The sequence below is a fragment of the Rattus norvegicus genome, chromosome 3 (genome assembly GCF_036323735.1).
Source record: "Rattus norvegicus strain BN/NHsdMcwi chromosome 3, GRCr8, whole genome shotgun sequence".
In the NCBI taxonomy this organism is placed as follows: Eukaryota; Metazoa; Chordata; class Mammalia; order Rodentia; family Muridae; genus Rattus; species Rattus norvegicus.
Genome location: NC_086021.1, coordinates 180,778,789 through 180,800,691, shown reverse-complemented (window position 1 = coordinate 180,800,691; position 21,903 = coordinate 180,778,789). Strand labels below are relative to the sequence as shown.

Sequence of the window (21,903 nt, the reverse complement as noted above, 5' to 3'; positions counted from 1 at the left end):
AAGTTGGAGAGTCTTATCTGAGACATGTGTGAACACACACACACACACACACACACACACACACACACACATCCTTCCAAGTGTTTTCTACAAATTCTGTCTCTCAAAAGGAATGGAGGTGGGGAAGCTATAAAATTCCTTATTTTGCATGCATGGCCTTAAGGCAGGACTCCAAAATTATATATATCCTAGCTAGCTGATACAATGTATTCCACTACATATACAATAAATTATATATGATATAATTTATATATAATATATAAATAATATATATAATTTATTGTAATCTCTCTATAAATATACATATCTTTCATTTTACTTATTTATTTCATTTATTCAGTGGCAATGTACAGAGCATGTCATAGTGTGCACGTGGGCAGAGGACAACTTTTAGAAGTTGGTTATGTCCTTCGTCACCTGAATTTCTGGAATCAAACATAGGTTGTAAGGTTTGTGTGTAAGCGCATTTACCTGCTGGGCCATTTTGTCTGCTGCTCATAGGTATGCTGCTGGAGACAAGGTTAACTGAGATAATTTTGAGGAAAACTTAAGAGATGGTGAAAGGCCATTTAAAAATATGTTGCGTGGGTGTTACTTTCTACTTTGGGGGTACATAGCCTTCACAGTTCTTTGAGGGGGCTCACATATAAAAGACCACAGTCCTCCAAATCTCTGCAATTTCTTTTGTTTGGAGAAAGGCCTTTAGTTTAGGTTGTATATGTTCTTCCACCTCCAGGTTTCAGAAACCAAATGACTAGAATCCAGCAGCTTCCTACACTCATCACAGCTCATTAGGTGGGTGGATCATTGATTGCAATTTGGAAGCAAGCCCACACACAGAAGCACTCGCATGGCTGTGGCTTCCTTCATTCTGGGACATCGAGGGCAAGGTCAGAGCACACAGCTGTCATCTGCAGAGCAGGCCTCACTGGCACCATTGCCATATTTCATCAGCGAATTGGAGATGCGCTATTCTAGATATCAGGCTCATCCTGCCCAATATCAACAGGAGAACCAAACAGGTCCCGAGACAATTAGGCAGTTGTTTGTTGAAGCTCTAGTTTTAGCAATAAGATAATACTAGAAGCTGGAGAATGATTTAGTCCATAAAGTATGAGAGCTTGAGTCTGGACCGCAGATCCATGCAAGAAGCTGGCACGGTGGCCCAGGACTACAATGTTGGCACTGGGGAGATGGCGAGAGACAGATCCAGAGCTGCCAGGTGGCAGTCTAGCCAATGAGTATGCTCAGGATCCATGAGCATATTTCAGACAATAAGTTGGAAGGGCAAGCCACTAAGATACTCAGTGTTTATTTCTGAACTTCATGTGAACACAACCACACAACCGTGGTTATGTGCATACACACGTGCACATACAGACTTACGCACATGTGCCTTGCACTTAAATGTACCTCTACCACAGTAGTTACGGTGACATGTCTAATTAGCACTTCTTAATAATCCGAATAAGGCAGTCCATTGAAGATTAGCAGGTTTGAGTCTACATTTCTGCCAAGATGCCAGGAGAAACTCACAGTACCTGTTCACAATCTGGTTTTGGAAAGCCATGGGCTAAACTATCCCCTTTTCTGTGTGTCTAAGTGTGTGTGCACATCCTACATGCATACACACATGTAAATGTGACTTGAAAAGGCCTTGGGTAGAAACCCATCTTCAGTAACCTTCTCCTTCAGTGTGTTGGAAACTATACCATGCCAGCGTATTTAAAGGATTTAATCAATAGCATTATGTAGATTTATAAAAGACAATGACCCTTTCCGCAGTAATAATGGTATTAAAAATGTCCAACACAAGAAAAAGTTACCAACGTGTAAAACTCTGTAGGAGACAAGGGTGATAAATGACTGCCTCATGAAGAAGCAATAACTTAGAAAGCCAACTGGGACACTAAAGGAACTACCATGTTCGAACCCCCATCAATCACGCCCTAAACTCTAGCTTTAGTTTTCCCCTGAAAAAAGAGGAAAAAATTGGACAACACACCTAAGAAAAAGAACTCAGCCGTGAGTCAGAACGTCTTGTTTATTGTAAGTGAAACAAATCCAATATATTGATGGCCTGCCACAAAAAAGGAGCCATAACTGGATGGGCTCAGTATACGTATATATGTGCATATGTATGTGCATACGTATATGTATGTGTGTTTATATATATATGCATATATACATATATAAAATCCCATATGTATATCCAAATATATATACATGTATTCCTATATACAAAGGAAATATGTGTGTGTGTATATATATACATATACATGATATATAATATATATTATATATAAATATATATTTTATATGTAAATTATATATATATAATCAGTGAATCTGTGGGTAGCCTCTTCTTTGTTCCTTATAAATTGTCTTCTCCCCTGGCCTCTGTCCCCAAGATCAAGTTAAGTGGAACTGCTCAGTTCTCTGAGGAAGGGGAGTTGGGGAACTTCCTAGCAAAAGTGATGTTCAATGGAACTGATAAGAAAGACACCAGGCATTGTGGAAGAAGCCATCTCTCCTAAAAGCTGCCCCAGTTTGCTCAGTGACTCAGAGAGCAAGGGGGGAGCAACACGGCTGGTTGTCCTGCTACAGAATGCATCCACAACCATGGGAACTTAACTTTGAAGTTTGATTGGATTAGAGCTTTCTGGGATTTGTAAGGAGCCAGATGAGATCTTATTCACGCTACGGAGCAAGTAGGAAAAGCAACTCCCTGAAATAAAGCACAACATCCATTTAAAGGTGTGAAATTAGACGAGAGGGCTGGGGAGATGGCTTGGTCTGTACAATGCTTCTCACTCGAGCATGGCACTTCAGCTCTCCCTCTAGAACCCACATAAGGAAGCTAGGTGTGTTCATGCTTCTGCATGGACCATGGACATCCACAGAGCCTTTGGTGGTAACGTGGGCCACAGACATCAACGCAGATGATTGCAGTAGGATCACAGACCCTTGGTAGCAGCCATGTTGATGTGCTTGACCTACATGACCACTGAGGGCTGTGGCAGTGCCAATTGTTCGTTCAGTGGCAGAGGGCCATGTTGATACCCCTCCATCTATACTGCCACCAGAGACCATGCTGCGGTCCGTGGCACATGCTGACACCAGAGACCACGTGGAGGTCTGTGGCCCATGCTGTTGACAGAATCTGTGTTTAAGTCTATGATCTCTGCTCCCAGGGCAAGGAAGATACTTTTCTGTGGTATTGATGACTACAGACTCACAGCTGAGAAAGAGGGACATAGAAGGCTTCTGTGACAACCCCTACCCACAATTCACCCCCTAAAACAGTAACAGCCTAGACAGAAAGCCATCGAGCAGAACCCTTAAAACTTGTGATACCAATGCTGGACTGTAGCTCTCCACAACTGATGGCTTCTGGCAGAGGTGTAAGTGGGGAGGACTGAGTTTTCTTTTAAGGGCTGGCCTCTGCGAATTTGCCCGTGCTCCATGAGTGCATGAGGAGCACAAATTGGACTTGTTTTCTTTTTTAGCCTTTTGGTGGCGCATAAACCCAAGGGTTGTGGGGCAAACCTATGAGGGTTGAGGAGTGAGGATGCCTGGGTTCAAGATATGAAATTCCTAGATAATGAATAAAATATTGTGGAAAAAGAAAGATAGAAAGATACATAGATGATAGATAGATAGATAGATAGATAGATAGATAGATAGATAGATAGATAGATTGATTGATTATGGCTGGATGATGATGATAGATATGTAGATAGATAATATTGGGTAGGTAATGGATAAATAGATGATAGATTATAGTAGATGATAGATAGGTAGGCAGACAGACAGACAGATGATGATGATAGGTAGATGATAGATAGATAGATAGATAGATAGATAGATAGATAGATAGATAGATAGATGGATAGACAGACAGACAGATAGATTATGGCTGGATGATGATGATAGATATGTAGATAGATAATATTGGGTAGGTAATGGATAAATAGATGATAGATTATAGTAGATGATAGATAGGTAGGCAGACAGATTTTGATAGGTAGATGATAGATAGATAGATAGATAGATAGATAGGTAGAAAGAGAGAAAGAAAGAAAGAAAGAAAGAAAGAAAGAAAGAAAGAGAGAAAGAAAGAAAGGCTGTTGAACAAATCACAAAGTGGCTGAGACCATTTTATTACATATTTACTTGCTAAAATGTAATCACGTCAACTCCTCTTCCATTTTTCCTTCTAACTCCTCCCAGGTGCGCTCTCTCTAACTTCTTCTTTGCCCCTCACTTTCTCCCGGATACTGGCTTCTTTTTCTTTATAATTGTTTCATATATATGAAACATGATATATAAAATGCATACATATATACACACAACCTGCCTAGCCTGTTTTGCGTTGTCTATGTGAGCATGGATGTAGGCTTGACGACTTTGTATCGGGTAAGCAGTAGGCGCTATATTTCTGGGAGAGCCTAGTTTTCCCTCTTGAAAAGTCATTAGCTGCAGTTCTTCATCTGGGGTGGGGCCCTGTGAGACTTCCCTCTTTCTGTTAGCTCAAGTAACTGTAGTAGCTTTGCCTCTAAGGTCCCTGACCTCACTAGCAACACGTAGTTACCCAGCTTTCTAGCACCACACATGAATTCTCTCCTGTTACATTGGCCTTAAGTCCAGTTAGAGAGTTGTTTGTTACTGCCATTGTGAGTGTCACTACTGCAACTTTAGGGACATCTTGGCACGCTGGTCATTGCTCTGGTTTATATACAGCACAGTTGGCTAGAACTATTGTCCGTGTCCTCTCTTGGTAGCTTACAAAGTACTTTCTGGCAGTATGGGAGTGAGAGAATAGGAGATGGCTGTCAGGTAAGACCAGCTTCTGTCTTCTGAGTTCTGTGCCCAAAGTGTGAGTTATCGTCAGCCACAGGAACTTAGTTTAAACTCCGAGAGGCAACCAACAGCAATAGCAACACCTACATCGTTTGGGGAGTCCTTTGAACTACCCTGATCAGAAATTTAGTTTTCTCATGCCTGGCATAACTTTAAACACACACACACGTGTGTGTGTGTGTGTGTGTGTGTGTGTGTGTGTGTGTGTTGCAAGTATGCTCTATCTGTGCATGTTGCATTCAGTTTTCTTGGGAGAGCGTGGAGAGATTTTGTCAGAATCTTCTGCAGGGTGGGGAACCCTGAAACTCCTGTGAGTGCAGGTGTAATCATACAAGCAAATATTCTTTGAATCCTTCACTTCCCCAGTGAATGCGTGATACGGAGTGCATGGAAATATTTCAGGGAAGGAAGAAGGTGTCATTTTAATTATAGCGGCTCTGTATTTGTTTTAATCTGTCAGAAAAAAAAGATTTACTAGCATTTACTAGGATGTCTGATAACTTTTTCTTAGGATGAGGCTTTAATGCAAGATTGACTTAGCCTGAAGCTAATTACAAATGCAAGATGGTGGATTAGAGAGATGGTCCAGCGGGTGGACAGCTTGGTGTGCCAGCATCAGGACGTGAATTTTGACTACCAGCATCCACAGAAAACTTCAGACATTCGTCTGATGTCCCAATGCTAGGACACAGAGTCCAGAAGGTCCCTGGGGTTCACCGGTCCATCGCTCTAGCCTGTCAGTGAGTTCCATGTTCATTAGGATGCCCTGTCTCAGTAAATAGCACATGGTGGGGATCGTCACTCAACATTGACCTTTGACCTCCCTACAATCATGCACATAAGTACACACTCACGAATATGTACACACTCAAGTTTTAAGGTGCATGTTACTTTAGCATGTGAAAATGGCGAAATTCTTTCAAGTACACTCTCAATGGTTTAATGAGTAGAGGACAAGGGTCCCCAGGGTTGAAGTGATGAAATCATCAAATCGATTGCTAGCAGTGCAATGGATTCATGAACCCACATTTATTGACATCTGCATATTTAACTCTTCCATAAATTTTGTCTTTTTCACTTCCGGAAGACTCTAACCCTTAAAGACACACTACTAATGATAACCTCTCCTTTATTTGAATGTTACTGTGGCCTGCTCATGCCAGGTAAAGAATTGACCACTGGACCACTGGGCCACTGGACCAGTGAGCGATACCCCCAGCCATGTTTTAATTAGAGCTCATAGAATCTGCAGTCTTCACTATTTGATGAATGAATTACAACAGCCTCATGGACAGTGCATAGCAGTTAGTCATTTTTATCCTGTGCCCCACTATTCAGGCAGCTCCCAGATCCATATCAGTGGCGTCAGTTTGGGTCAGTGAAGATTCAGAATCTCACGCCAGTGGTCAGCCTCCTGAGGCAAGAAACCTGCTCTTACAGAAGCTGCAGGGTGGGCAGGTGTGTAAACAAATGGAAACAGAGAGTCAAGAGTTACACAGTGAGAGCAGGGACATAAGTCCAGAAGTAGAAAGAAGAGCTCTGTGTACCATGGAAGGACTAGCCAAGAACCTGTGGCATAAAGCGCAAGGTCAAGTGGATGAGAATTCAGTTTCAGTCACCAAGGCGAGCCACACGTGACTTACCTAGGGCATGCCGTTTTGCAGGGCACTTTACATCTGCGAATTCCTTGTTTTCCAGACAGGCTTTACCGTCTAGCCATGGCTAGAACCAATGAGAGGTTCTCCAGCATCAGCACCTTGAATGTTGAGATTACTGGCAGGCATCGTCATCCTGGGCACCTGACTCTCTTCCGAGGGCGGAGTTCAGCTTCTGTGTTCATCCTATGTGCAGCAGGGCTGACTCCCCAGGGATGGGACAAGTACCATCGGGTCCTGTGTGGCTCAGCACTGATAATCTGGGATGAGGACATTAATATGTCACACTGAGAACACAGATAGTATCATGGACTGGACAGATTGAGTAATCGAGAAGTTCCCTGCCGATGACCTGCCCTGGGGAAGGTCAGGAAGTCAGGAGCCTGAGGTGAGAATTCTGCATGTTCTGCTCCTTTGACTGGCGAGACGTGGGCCTCCCTGCCTGTGAAGTAGTTTGAATCTCCAGGGACGACACCAGAAGAGTAATACAATAATGATTCTGGGGAGCTATGCTTTCTTGGATAAACTCCTGTGGTTATGGGTGAGTCGACTTGATTGTTCTCATTTTTCAATAGTTTTGAAAGTTTTCATTCATCTTTGCAAGGATGACATCATCTCTGGGCAGTTACATAAAAGCAGGACATCTTTTAGTTGACTGTGCTTTCTTGGATAAACTCCTGCGGTTATGGGTGAGTCGACTCGATTGTTCTCATTTTTCAATAGTTTTGAAAGTTTTCATTCATCTTTGCAAGGATGACATCATCTCTGGGCAGTTACATAAAAGCAGGTAGACATCTTTTAATTGACCATAAATATTAAAATCCGATCATTATCAGCAAATCTTCGGCTTGCTTGGTCAAGCTATTAAGTGCTGGGTGATTTGCAAACACTAGTAACTCATTTAATCTTAGACAATGAGACAGACCACGTTTAACATCAAAACGATGATGTATTGCGGCGTGGAATTATCCAGTAGCCTGTTCAAGGTTATGCACATTCTAGTGGGAGACGTAAGATCTTAAATCACTCCACAAAAGCTGCTCCTAGAATGTGAGCACACTGTCTTCTCCTGTCCAGCTTTTTGGATATGTGTGAACAGGTAGATGAGTCATTGACCCATGCCGGTCATGGGCCTCTTCTCTGGCTGCTGGGACAGGTCACTTTTCTCTGGTTTTCATCAGCTTGGCTCTGATGCCCACACACTATTTCATATCTGCTCATTTCTCTATGTGGCTAAGTTCATGAGCTAAGTTTTCTTTCTGGACTTGGGAAAGACTTACGTCTCCTCTCTTTTCTGTGTTCTTGCGTTTGATTTGGGGGTCTGTTGGTTTTCTTCCCCTGTTAGAAATTCCAATTACATAGAAGTTAGAAGTTCTGATTTTTTCTTACAGGTTTTGAAGACTATTTTTTTAGGGCTCATTTTTTCCCCAGTATCAATTGTGTTTGAAAATGTTACTGACTTAACATTCAAACTCAGGGAGATGTTTTCTCCTCTGTCAAGTTTCTTAAGCCTGTGCTGTCCATAGCTGTACACTAGACACTCATTTCAGACGATTAATTTTCAGGTTTTATAACTTGATTTTTTGATGATGCTCAGCTGATTGAGATTCCCATTGTTTTCATTTGGCTGAGTGTTCTTTCCTTAATTTTTAGCCTGGTTATTACAAACACTCCTAATCTTTCTCTGCTCCTCACAACTGCAGGCTGATTTCATGTATTTCGTCTTCTCTTGAGGGTGGCAGGTACAATTCTTGAAATACAGAACAATTAAGAAAATACTGTAAAAAGTATGCTGTATCAGCTATTCTCTACGACTCTAAGAAGAGAATCGCTTTTTACGAGTATGTAGTTAGGCTAGCTCAATTCACACCACAGAGCTCTGTCGTCCAGCTCTGAGTGGTAGCTCACACTTCCATCCGGTCTTCTGGGCTGTAACTACGGGGACACCCTTCCACTCACGTGCATTTATGGGTTCAGTCAGTGATTTGGGAGGAGTGGATAGAATTCAGTCTTCCCTTCTCCACCTTTTGCTTTCCCACCATTTCTTCTATGACCTCATTCCCTGTCCTCTGATTTTTACAGCTGGACTGTCTGCAGATTTACAACCCAGCTTTTTGTTTGTTTGTTTGGAGACAGCATCTCGCCCTATATTATGGCTGTTCTGGAACTCACTGTCTAGACAAGGCTGACCTCCAACTCCCAGAGATGGAGCTGTCTCTTGCTCCCCAGTACTGGGATGAAAGGCATGAACCACGGAGTCTGCTTAAAACTGTTTTCAACTGCCTGCCTACGGCAGACAGCCTGCTGTAAAACTGACAGCCATTGAGTGATGAGATGCTCACCCACGGCTCCTGGGTGACCTCCAACTCCAGCCCAATTCTTTACTCTCCTGGATTTTTAGATCGTTCTGATATTTTCCAGAACATGTGGTTATGTGAAGAAGAGAACACCAAAATGAGAATCTGAGTGATGGTGGAAGGAGGACTCTGGCACCCAACTCTTAGTTACTTCTCTCCGAGTGCTCTGAAAATTAACCCATCTGGGAGACTGAAAAGCAGGCTTCCTAACACTCTTATAGATGCTCTCCCTGGGTCCTTTGGTTAAAAGTTGGGGTGGGTTTATCTTGTCAGTTTGATACGTCCATCAGTTGTTGCTGTGCATTGAGCTCTGAACCCTATGTAGCACAACAGGAAGGAATCAACTGTATGTATGTATGTATGTATGTATGTATGCATATATGTATGTATGCATGTATGTATGTATGCTTATATGTATGTATGTATGACTTTTCCATGTCACCTTTTGTCTCTTCTTACCATGATCCAGGTTTTGTGTTTACATTTCCTAGTCAGGGAAGCACACTCTGGTCTGACCTCTGATTAATGAAAACTCAACCTCTGGGGATGTCCCTCCACGGTGTGACTATGTTCCAGGTCCTCAAGATGGTGTCTTGGGTGGGTTATAGCCACCAGGCATGAGTAACAGGATTAGACAACAGGGGCTTCAGTGGGAAATTTCCCTCTAAGGGACTCAGGGGGTTGAAACTGTAGCCAGTGCACCCACTTTTGTTTTTATAAATAAAGTTTTATTGGTCATTCACTTACATGATAATGCTTGATTTTGCGCTACTGCATTTTAACCTGAAGCCCTCAAGTCTTTACTATCTGATGCTTAAAGGAAAAGTTTCCCAATACTGCTCTGAGAGCAGTCACTATGGGGATTGTTAAGGATTATCTGAACATTTAAGTTAAACAAACAAAAACAGAAGAAAAAAAACCCACGCACTTTTAACCATTCAATGGATATTAATATTTTGCATTTTCAATTTAATATGGGAAGCGTTGATAATTTTAGTAGGCTGACAGGTAGACATACACATGCCCTAGATTTATCCTTTTGTCAGGATGTTTAGTAAATTTTGACTTTTGTGTGAAGAAAAGAAAGTGATGTATTTACCTATGTGTTCTAAACAGCGCGTTTCTGTACAAACACAAGCGTAGATGTTTTTAAAGCCATGGTGTTATTAGTTTCTGTTCTTTTATCAAACAACATAGAGAAGAGGTGTGTTGCATGGCTCATGGAATAGTGTGTGAGCGGTCATCACATAGCTTCAGACCGAGGCGAGCAAGGATCATTATGACATCATTCCGTAATGTGTGGACCCCCAAAGAGGTCCTTAGATTAGTTACAGCAGAAGCAAATGCAGAATTCTCTACCGACAAGCTACAAGTCCTACGCCATACTTCGCACATAAAGATCCAGAATTGTTTGTGTTTGTTTGTTTGTTTTGATCTGTTCATTTTGTTGTTTTGTTTTGAGGCATGGTTTCTCTGTGTAGCCTTGGCTGTCCTGAAACTCACTATGTAGATCAAGTTGCTCTGCCTCCTGGGTGCTGGGACTAAAGGTGTGTGCCACCATACCTGGCTTCAGAAATGTCTTAATAAGACAGGTATTTCTGATACGTGTACACACATTGAGAATGAGTCAGTCTCTCTCTCTCTCTCTCTCTCTCTCTCTCTCTCTCTGTGTGTGTGTGTGTGTGTGTGTGTGTGTGTGTGTACACTCGTGCACACATGCACACACGTGGGTGTCCCTCCTCTTTGGTGAGACAGACAGGGCCTCTCACTGGGACCTGTTACTTGATGATTAGACCACGCTGGCCAGCCAGCAGATACCACAACACTTTGCCCTCTCTCTGTCTCCCCAGTGCTGGGATGGCAATCTGCCTTTTTATGAGGGTTCTGGGGATTAATCACCCCTCATGCAAGTCCTGTATTTACTCTCTCTTGAGCCCACACTCTTTCATTAACAAAATTAGGTACCCAATAACTACTTCTAATTATCTCTTTGAAATGCTTAATTGCTATACAACCGTATTTCAGTTTTAAAGGAAAACCCCACCCTAACCACATTTTCTAGTTTGTTCCACATTTTTTTAACCATTAAGTAGAAAGAAAAAAGAAACCTCCCAAGTTCAATAAAATGCCAGTACTACAGCAACAAACCAAGAAACCAAACCTGTGTGCAAGAAATGTTGACAAGAATTTGTTTGTGTCTCACCATTCAGTTTCAATTCTCTTCTCTCTGATTACCAGATGCCATAATTGCAAAATTATTAGGTTTTAAAGTTAATCGTGAATGAAAATGTTAGCTAAGCAGCAGCCCGATCAAAGAAAAACTTGGGAAGATGTAATTGTGAATGGAGCTTCTCAGACTTGGTGTTCATTGTATGGACAGCAGAAAAGCCCTTGTTGAGAATCTGTGGATGACGGACGGGTTAGGAAGAAGTCTCCACCGACTGACTCTGTTCTTGCCCAGTCTCTTCCTGTCTCCTCTCCTTCAGCGTCTGTCTACACTAGGGTTAAGACATCGGGTTGATTTTACTTAAACAAGGACAAAATGGAGCAAAAGACACAAAAGGGAATAGAAAGCTAAACAAACCGAAGCCAGTAATTTGGCACTGTGTAGAACAGGATAATAGCAAGCTGATTGCTTTGGTCATTTTTAAACTGTCACAATATTGTGTGCCTTGAGTCAGCCATCTGAAAAGGCAGCTCCGATTTGCACTTCAATGCCCATGTGTGTTGAAGCACATCTCATGTGTCTGCTGGCTACTTTGGCGTGTTCGGAGAACCATCTTCACAGTCTCTTTCATTTTGAAATTGCTTGCTTTTTCCGGCTATTGATCTGTGTGAATTCTTAAGATGTTTTTCATATTAACCTTTTAGTAGATGTATAGTTTAGAAATATTTTCTCCCATCCTTTGAGTTTCTCCTACACTCTATTATCTTGTATCTCTGGTTTATTTTTCTATCTAGGAAATTTTAGTCAGATACTGTCCCACTTGTCTATTTAAACCTTTGTCCTCTTTCCCTCTAGTGTTGGGGCCAAGAAGTCATGGCCAAGGTCAAGAGCATGAAGCTGTCCCCTATTTAAATCAAGAGTTTTGTTCTTATGGTTTGAGGTGTGACATTTGTGTCTAATGTATTTAGAGTTGAGTGTGTATGTGTGTGTGTGTGTGTGTGTGTGTGTGTGTGTGTGTAAGGTGCATGATGAAGGCTGGAATTAATTAATTAAAAGTAATCTAATTAATTGATTGCTTGGTGATTGAAGGATTCTGCGTGTGGATCTCTAGTTTTCGCAGCACACTTGCTGATCATTCCCAAGTTGTGCGTGTCTGCATTACTTGCGTGTTTGTGACTTCTCTGTCGTTGGTCTGTCCGTCTGCCTCTACATGAGTACCATCTTACGTACACTGTGCATTAGGCACGCTTCATTTTAAATACATTTACATAGAAGGAGATGTAATGTATTCAGTTCTGTTCCTTTTCTCAAGATCGTTCTGGCCTTTCTGGATATTTTGTTGTTCCATATACATTTAGTATTGCTTTCCATTTTTAATAAAAATGCCAGCATAATATTAATGAAACAGCCTTGATCCCACAGATCTCTCTAGGCAGTGTAGGCTTGGTGAGGATATTAATACTTTCGACATGCAGACATGAGAGATCTTTCTATTTGGATCTCGGTAGCTGTTAGAGCCCGAGGCTTTTACATGTTTGATTAAGTTTATTCCTGAGTATTTTATTCTTGTTTTGTCTATGTGTGTTGTTTATTTTTCTGCTCGACTCCCCCTGAAGCGAGGGTTTCTTCTAATCTATTGGTGTGTACTCATTGTACATGAAGCAGGGTCACATCAGGGTGCTTCATACCAGCGTGGACTATGTTTCCACCATATTCCCACCCACATCTCCATCCCTTTTCTTCTCTCCACGCCTGCCCCTCCTCAGTCCCAGGTACCCATCCTGCACATTCAATAGGTGTTCCCAGCCCACACTCTAAATACACACACCAGAGAGCATGTTGCAAGTTTTGAGGGTGTGTGGTCTGAGTGTGGGTCTGAAAGCGAGGGACTTCCCATCAAACCAACCATTTGTGTCACACAAATCACCTCAGCCACTTTCTGGAAACCCTGATGGGAAGCTGTGTTCTTCCTACACTTGCCTCCTCCCCCACCTTCCTCTCCTTTTAAAAGCTGTGCTGGTATATTAAAGCTAGCAGTATGGATCGTGTCAAACTAGCAAGGAAGCATGTTATCAGCCTGCCCAGATGTTCCACACACCTCCGCGGGGCTCTGCCTCTCAGTGGGTCGGAATCTCCCACAAGCCTTGTGCTATTTCTGCTCCTCTTCTGATCATTTTAAATTCTAGAATTTTCCTCTGTTACCTCACTCAAAGCAATAGTCTTAGTTCTGCGGGTAATGTACTCAATACAAAGAGATAGTAATAATCCCACAGATGGTTTCTGGAGTTAAAGCATTTCTTCTATGGTCTGCTCTGCTTTGCACTGGCTTGGAGGCTTATGGCCATGATGGCATCTTGTAGGCTGAGACGCAGAACTGCACGGGCTATGGCTCTTTTTTGTGGCTCTGCCTTGAACGCCTTCTCTAGCCACTTCCAATATCTTGCAATGGGATGGAATGAAGAAGGGAGTGTCTTGTCCAGGTCCGCTGAAGGAGTTCGGCTACACGTACACCACAGGATTATGTGCTGAGAGGTTGATGAGAGAAACCGTTCTTGCAGTGATCGGCAGTGACTGGAGAGATTCATCATTGGTTAAAGTACAGAGAACAAATGTTGAACTCTCGGCTGTAAATCCATATCGTTCAACCCAAGGCTCAGAGAACATCACGAAATGGAATGAATGGAAGAAGAGGAGTGGGGGTGGGTAGTGAGGAATGGCGTCTTCCAAGAATGACTTGGCTGTCATTCACTCAAACTCACAGCAGCTAGGATAGCCTGCTTAATTGACATCTCTACAACACTGAGCTTGTCAACACCATGTCATAGAAGCAGAAGGGGCTCAAGGGGTCCCAGTCCTTCTGTACACAGGTAAAGTTTGATGGAGAAGGGGGAGATCTTCCTTAGTTATGGTCATTGTTGAGGTGCCTAGGTCCTCTAAAAAGAGGATAAGAAAGCAGAAGGAAGGTGAGACGGGGTGAGGAATTTGACTAATGGGAGGCGAAAAGGGGGAGAGGGGGGAGGGAGAGAGAGATATCCAGGGGAGGTATGAACAAGATATAGTATGTAAATGTATGAAAATGTCATAATGAAACCTATTATGTATAATTATCACCAACATATGCTAATAAAACATGAGCAGACAGAACTCGATTATACTACTATTGTCTTTGGGATTACAGAGTCGGGGAAATCTCTTCCTCCTATGTGGAATTGAGTGTATCACTTTATCCATGACCATCTCAGGATGTCTTCCTCAGCTTCTAGACATCCATCCTTTCTCTCAGTGATAATCATCTCCTCCCATGAGAAAATAAGGCAGCCAATGCATGGTCCATCTCTGCTCTGGGAAGATGCTGTGTTGACCATGAAAAAAAAATCCCTGTATCACTTGCTGTCACCCAGGGACCAGTGTTTCTTCTCTCCCAGCAAGCTTCTCCCTTAGACCATGTGGCCAACTCCACACAGACACAATCCTTTTCCCTTCATGTCATGCAGTTAAACTCCTTTATCCACTTGCCTTGGAAGACACATGGTACCCCTGTTTCACTAGCAATAGGATGACAGCCCTGGGTAGAGGACACACGTAACTCCTGAGTGTCTGAAAGTTTTCTGCCTTACATACTCAGCTCCTCATTATGACTGACCATGTTGTGTAGCCATCAGTCATGAAAGCAGACCTTGACCCTCGCCCTTCCATGTTTGAATTTGGAATTTCAGGTTAGGTTCTCTATGGTCTTTCTGTTTCTACCCAGGTAGAGGTGGCAAGAAACTGGTTTCGATTGTATTGTTCTTGGGTTTTTGTTTTTATTTTCTATTTTTCTCTTCTTTTTATTCTTTGACAAATAGGTATAGGTATCCCAGGCTGGCCTTTAACTCTTGGTCATCCTGCCTCAATGTCCCCCATGCTGACATTATAGATGTACAGACCCCTACTCAACACAATGTTTTCATAAATAGAAAAAAAATGTTTTTTTTTCCTGAACAGTTCTTAGTTTGATTTTCTTCAGGAGCTCTTCTCCCTCTACTTACCTGAGGCCTCTCACTAAACTCACCTCCTTAGCAGACAAGTTTTCTTAAGAAAGATAGTGTCTTCCTTCGGAACTCAGCACTGCACTGTAAGGAATAGCTGCCTCCCTTGATGCCTCTCCATCCTCCTTCAGAGGCCTGGGTATTTCCTTAACCTCTGCAAGCTTCCCTTTCCTCTTTAAGCAACCACCAGTGATGGCTGCTTGGGAACGTTTTGACGAGTGGTCCTGGAAGATTTCCATAGGCAAGCCAATGCCAGGTCTGATTGCAGAAGCTTTCATCCCTTTTAGGAAATATTTACTTATTTACTGATACACACACACACTGGAGTTTGAACCTTGGAACTCGTGCATACCAGGCAATGATTTTGCCAAGGTTTTTCTTTTAAATGTTTATTTTGCGACAAGGCCTTGAACTTGCCCCATAGCTCAGGAAAGCCCTGAACCTGTGACCCTTCTCCCTTGCAGCCACCCTCCCTGAAGGCAGCTGAGTTTACATGTTGAGTGTTGAGGAATGCTTTTATAGTCTTCTTCTGCTTTGATTATCTCTCGACTTCTTTCCTACTGGTACTGGGCCTGAATAATTCTTGGCTGGGAGGATGTCCTGTTCAGTGTGAGGTGTTTAATGCCCCTACATCCTGCCATCTAGATGTCAACTGAACCTCTCCCCAATAGCCATGACAATCCAAATTATCTTCGTTGGGGAGAAACCCATTCTGAATGATATTCACTGCTCTAATTCTCTTGCACACACTTGCGTGTGCACTTGTGCACTCACAGTCAAGTAGGCAGTGACTTGAGGATTTGTTTCTCAAATTCCCTTTAATAAATATAACAAGACCCCAGCTCGTAGTCTCTCTGTTTAAATGCGTTCTTGAAAACGTTTTTGTACGTGTGTGACTACGGATCCATGCCACAGCGTGTAAGTGGAATTCAGAAAACAAAGTCTGGTTTTGGTTCTCAGCTTTTACCTTGCTTGAGAAAGAATCTCTTTCTCTTTTTAAAAAAGATTTATTTATTATATATAAGTACACTGTAGCTGTCTTCAGACACACCAGAAGAGGGCATCGGATCCCATTACAAATGGTTGTGAGCCACCATGTGGTTGCTGGGATTTGAACGCAGGACCTCTGGAAGAGCAGTCAGTGCCCTTAACTGCTGAGCCATCTCTCTAGCTTGAGAAAGGATCTCTCGTTTGTGCCACCACCCACACCCAGACAGCCAGAGCCCCGGTATTGGGGGTTCTTCTGTCTTACTGTAAGAATATTGCATTCACAGACTTGAGCTATCGTGTCCCTCTTTAGATGGGTTTTGGGTATTTTAACTCAGGTCCTCACAACTTATTCACAGAGCGTATTCCACATTCCAGTGGAAGGTGGATGAACATTGAGGGCTTCTTACCCTCAGATGGTGCTACAGAGACACTAATAGCGAGCCTCCCCTTCACCAAAAGGCGCCATCTTTCAAGCAGGCTCTCTTCCCACTATGGAGATGGCTCTGTTCGCTCATCTGCTCTTGATTTCCAACATTAGAAGCAGATGATGGGGCAGAGACGTCTTCAGGGTGATTTAAATAAGACTTTGCAGGATCTAGATTGTTCCCACCCTTCAATGCATCCATCATCTAAAAGTCATTTTAATCAGGAGGAAAATTGGACACGTCTCAAATCCTGCAATCCACGACCATATGGTGGACCTCTAAAGTGCTTCCCAATTCTAAAATTCTGAGCTTTTATGATTTCAGTATTTACATTTATTATGAAAACATCCCCATCCATTCTGCCCTCCCTTAGCACTTTCCTTTTGGACCCCAGAATACCCAAGTATCTGCAGATTGACTCTGTATCCAGCAGGTATAAACAATGATTGATAATGATCAATGAGGCAGGGGTTCTTAGCTGGACGTCAGCTATTTCTATTTGGATAACAACGTTCTGTGCATCTGCTTCCAAACAGTATGATTCCCTTGAATGCCTTAAGTCACTTTTTTTCCTGCTTTCTAGGATAGATGTCTCCCTGACCTTCCCTTTCCTTTCCTCCCTTCCCCTTTCCTCCCTTCCCCCTTTCCTTCCCTCTCCTTTCCCCCTTCCCCTTCCCATTTTCCCCTCCCCTTCCCCTTTTCCCCTCCCCCTTTCCTCCCCTCCCCTTTTCTCCTTTCCCCCTTCCTCCTCTCCCCCCTTTCCCCCTCCCCTTTCCCCTTCCCCTCTCCTCCCCTCCCCTCCCCCTTCCCCCCTCCCCTCCCCTTCCCCTCTCCTTCCCTCCCCCTTCCTCCCCTCCCCCTTCCCCCCTCCCCTCCCCTTCCCCTCTGCTCCCCTTCCCCTCTCCTCCCCTCCCCTTTTCTCCTTTCCCCCTTCCTCCCCTCCCCCTTCCCCCTCCCCCTCTCCTCCCCTCCCCCTTCCCCCCTCCCCTCCCCTCCCCCTTCCCTCCCCTCCCCCTTCCCTCCCCTCCCCCTCCCCCCTCCCCTCCCCTTCTCCTCTGCTCCCCTCCCCCTTTCCTCCTTGCCACCCTGTTCTTCACTTCTTTCTTTTCTTCTTCACCCCCTTTCTCTCATAAAGTCCAAGCTGGATTCATAAGCGTCCTCCCGCCATTTGCCCGGTAACCTAAGGCAAGCACTGGAAGCTCTGCCACCAAATTAAATGTGCTGCTGCAGATGTTGGAGCTTATGAGATTTAGGGCGATCATTTATCTTTTCCTCCCCCCTGGTGTAGTCACTGCTGCCCTCCAACTTTCTACCTTTCAAAACTCCGGGCCCAGAGGAGGAGCATCTGCTCTTCCTGCCACTCTGAATAATTCATGCCACTCAGCCCCAGCCTGGCCATATCACTGACTCCAGCCTTGCAGAATTTCCCAAGCATAGATTTAAAGGGAGTGATATTTTTAAGATCCTAGATTGAGCAATTGGTGTTTTTTTCCTCCCCCAAATCGAATTCAATTCGATTCAAAATGCTTCCTGGAAGTGGAATTAACTGAGCACCTTACTTCCATAGAGTTTGGAAGTTGTGTTATCTACGTGCATTCCGGGGTGCGTGGTGCGGTGGGATCAGTGGGGCTCCGGGCAGGTAGAAAAGACACAAAGGAATCCTATCCACAAGCCACAAGACGCTTTGCTCATGAGGCAGGAGAAAGCTTATATCAAAGTGCCACTCCATACCAACTGAAAAGGCTCTCTACGAGTCCCCTGGGACCACACTGAAAATGCTCATAAGCGGCTAAGCTTCGGTCTTAGTAACTTCCTGTTGCTGGGATACCATTCTCCGACAAAGGCAATTTAAATGCGGTGTGCGCTGTGCGCATGCTCCTGGATATATGGTCTTCCACTGGAGTGTAGTCGACTTCCGTGAGGCCAAACTTCCGGTACCCGAGGAGTAGTGTGCAAGAATGGGTGGATCTGGGGGAGCTGGGAGAGGAAGATGGATACCCTCAGAACACATTGTAGGAAATTCTCAAAAAAATATTATTAAAAAGCAAAACGAGAAAGACCGTTTAAGGGGAAGAGGGTTTATTTTGGCTCCCAGCTCAAGGGATCAACTATGGCAGGGGAGTCAAGGTAGCAGGAGTTTGAGGTAGCTGGTCACAATCAATGCAACATGAGGAAGTAGAAAGTGGTGAGTGTACGCTGTTGGTAGGCTCCATTTCCTGTTTTATGCAGTCCAAGATCCCAGCCAGGAAATGGTTCCTGCCCAGTGCTCACAGGGGTCTTAGCATCAATTTACATAATCAAGACAATCCCCCACAGGACCACGCAACACACGGGAGCCCATCTTCTAGGTCATCTAGGATTCTGTCGTCAAGTTGACAGCACTGACCATCACAGCCTCCCCAGACATCACTAGGTGCTGAGGATCAAGAGCGAAGACATTGTCTTTACAGATGCTGCACAGCCAAAGCCAGGGCTCTAGACACGAGCAGCCACTCGCATGTTTGTAAAATCATCCCCTGTAATGAGGACAGGTTTCCTGTGGCTGCTGTAGGCCTTGAGTGTGTTCATCTATTCAAGCATTCACCGAGCAGCGTGTATTCAGGTACCTCCCTCTGCTCCACTCTTGGATCTCCTGATCTGAGAAGCCTGTTCTGTTCCCAGCCTCTAAGAACTACATTCCACGAGGAGGAGAAATTAAAATGCAGTGGTGACCCTTCTACTCTTATAACTGTGGTGAGTTCTGGGTGAAAGTTACAAGCAGGCAGTGACTTAGGCCCTTTCCTTGAGATAATCACCTGCAGTGACTTACTGGTACATCGTTAATCTCCTCTTCCTCAAGCAAGGCATGAGCTTGGATGCTTGAGACACCACAGACACTGTTGGACTGAATTGTGCATCAGCAGGTACATACACAGCTTCCCCACACTGAGGATCAAGCTCGCACCACCCTCGCCCCAACCATTCACCTGGAATGAGTCACTGTGTTAAGAATCTGGCAAAAGGAGGGAGAGAGGGAGGGCTGGCTGGCCAGGCATATGAGTGAAGACTGGCTGCAAAGGCCTGTTTTTGATGTTAAATTGGCTCCTTGACCTACATAATGCTGTGCTGTATAAAGCTGATTCAGCTTCAAAAGCCCACAGAGCTTAATTGGAGTTTACTGCTGCTTAATGTATTTTTTCCTATTTGTGTCCTTTGCTTAGATTTTCTCATTTTATCTCTGCTCTAGCAACACAGCCTACTGAACAGCTGCCAGATGTGGCTCCCGGCTTTGGCCAGATTTCTCTCTAAGAAGTGTGGATACCGCAAATAGAGGAGCCAGAAGCTGGGACTTCCTGTCTTTCCAAGAACATCTAGAAGTAGGATTTTATTTTTTATTTTTGCCACCATGACGTGAAAGATGGTAGACGTATTTATTCCTTGCTTTGCCAGGTTCATAAACCATTTACTTGGTTAACCAGAGTTGAGTTTTCACTGTGCAAAAGTGGAAACCAAATGGTATGCTTTCAGACCAGATGTGCCAATGGCACCTTGTTGGCGAAAGGATCCATGGCTAGGACATGTGGCATCTTGGTATAATGATGATTCTAGAGGGTCCTTGGGAATCATGTGAGGCTAGAAAAGACTTGTGATGCCAAGTCTGGATGGGATTTGAATTAATACCTCTGGCCACGTCTGCAAGGCAATGCCCAGATTCAATCAACTTAGGTAGGAGCACCCATGCTAAATGACAGCGACATCATGGACATCATGTTGTGAGCGGGGATAAATAGGAGGGAGTGAGCTGAGTGCCAGCCCTTACACCTCTCTGGTTCTTGAACGTGGATACAGTGTCTCCAGCTGCCCCAAGCTCCTGCCCCTTTACTCACCAGGACGGACTGTACCCTTGAACTATGAGCCAAAATAAACCTTCCTTCCTTAAGTTAAGTCTGTCAGATATTTTGTCTCAGCAACAACTGACTGATGAAACTCTCCTCTCTCATTTGTTGACTAAAGACCAGATCCACATTTTCCTTCCATCTCTTTCCTGTTCTTTGTTCACTGAAGATTTCACTCCACGGCCGTCAAGTGACTCGGCCGGTAAAGGCGTTGCCATCTATCCGAGAGCCACTCTCATCTTTCCAGAAATCATCTACGTCCCTGTGACAGCCGTGTCCCCCATTCCTGTTCTACCATTAGACGGACAGGAAGAGCGGGCTAAGTTCTTACGTATGATGGAATCAAGTCATGTGCCTTCTGCCCCGTGCATCTGCCTATTGTCAGTTCATTTCTAGTGACTCAAATGATTGACCGTTCAGCAGAAGGAGAGCAGTTCCCTACAAGGAGGAGACAAAGATGGGCTTCTTTCAGCCCCTTCTCAATGCCCAACATGGCTGAAACTCCCTAAGTACGGGGATATCTTGGTCTGGAGCTTCATAAACAATTTCCCCCACCGGATCCGCTTCCCCTCCAGCACTCTTTCTCCAAAGGCTCTATTAGAGTATTTGATGGTAATGTTTCTTGGCTGCCTCACATCATTCCTATCAGAGCAGCTGATACAAAACACAATTAGGATCGGGAGTCAGCAGATCATCTGAAGACCACTGTGACCGCCTTACCGAATTGCTGCCTGGGACACGGCTTGCAGTTTAGATGTCTCTCTGGTGCCTTTGTATCTGTGGCATTCATGAACTTATGACAGCTGTGCTGCGATGACCACCTGCACGACGCCTGCACAGAATCAAATCGGCAGCAATGAGGCAAGGCTAGGGGGAGGGCTCATGAAGTCCCACTCCTATCAGAAGAGCTATTTATTGACATTCAAAGGCTGCTGATGGAGCGGGAGTAAATGTCTTCAGGGATGGCATCCTAGAGGCTCTATGCATGCTCAAGTGGACGAGGCTACATCCATGACCATAAGAGGCAGCACCAAGTGCACTCAGTAGGTTTAAAAATAAATCCCATGAAGACAGGAGGGAAAACTGGTGAGAGACAGAGGAGAGGCTGGGTAGGAAGACTTGATCAAAATACAAACATGTCTGAGACTTTCAAAAATAAATTTTTAAAATGTGTCTGTATATTGTGTATGACTACAGTTTTGTTCATTAGACTTTTTTTTTCTTTTTTTTTTTTTTTCGGAACTGGGGACCGAACCCAGGGCCTTGCACTTGCTAGGCAAGTGCTCTACCACTGAGCTAAATCCCCAACCCCTAGACTTTTAAATAGTAATACAAAAGTTCCTTAAAAGTTGTCATTGGTTTATGGAGGAGAAAAAAACTTACGTGGACAACTAAAACCCTGTAAGATTACAAATGTTTGGGATTTTAAATGAATAAATTCTTACATTATTAAAAAAATTATCATAAGACAGATAAAACTTAAAAGCCCATTAAATCTTGGTTGTTTTTCACATTATTGGTTCTTTGAGAATTTCCCATGGTG

The 21,903-nt window shown here is 43.8% G+C and overlaps 2 long non-coding RNA genes across 7 annotated transcripts in view; one reads left to right on the top strand and one right to left on the bottom strand.

Annotated features, from left to right (window-relative positions):
- LOC108350533 (uncharacterized) overlaps positions 1–21,539 on the top strand; it is a 37,422-nt gene extending 15,883 nt beyond the window's left edge. For 4 of the 6 annotated variants that reach the window (XR_010065528.1, XR_010065530.1, XR_010065531.1 and 1 more), the window contains 2 exons: positions 19,712–19,841; positions 20,479–21,539. This is a non-coding gene — a long non-coding RNA (uncharacterized LOC108350533). Of the gene's footprint in view, positions 1–19,711 lie in introns of all 6 variants that reach the window. The other 2 variants (XR_010065532.1, XR_010065529.1) reach the window with 1 other exon arrangement.
- On the bottom strand, positions 11,063–15,264 carry LOC134486497 (uncharacterized). Its single transcript, XR_010065533.1, has 2 exons — positions 13,141–15,264; positions 11,063–11,373 (listed from the first exon to the last, which is right to left on the bottom strand). It is a non-coding gene; the product is annotated as an uncharacterized LOC134486497 (long non-coding RNA).
- Positions 21,540–21,903: the final 364 nt, after the last annotated feature.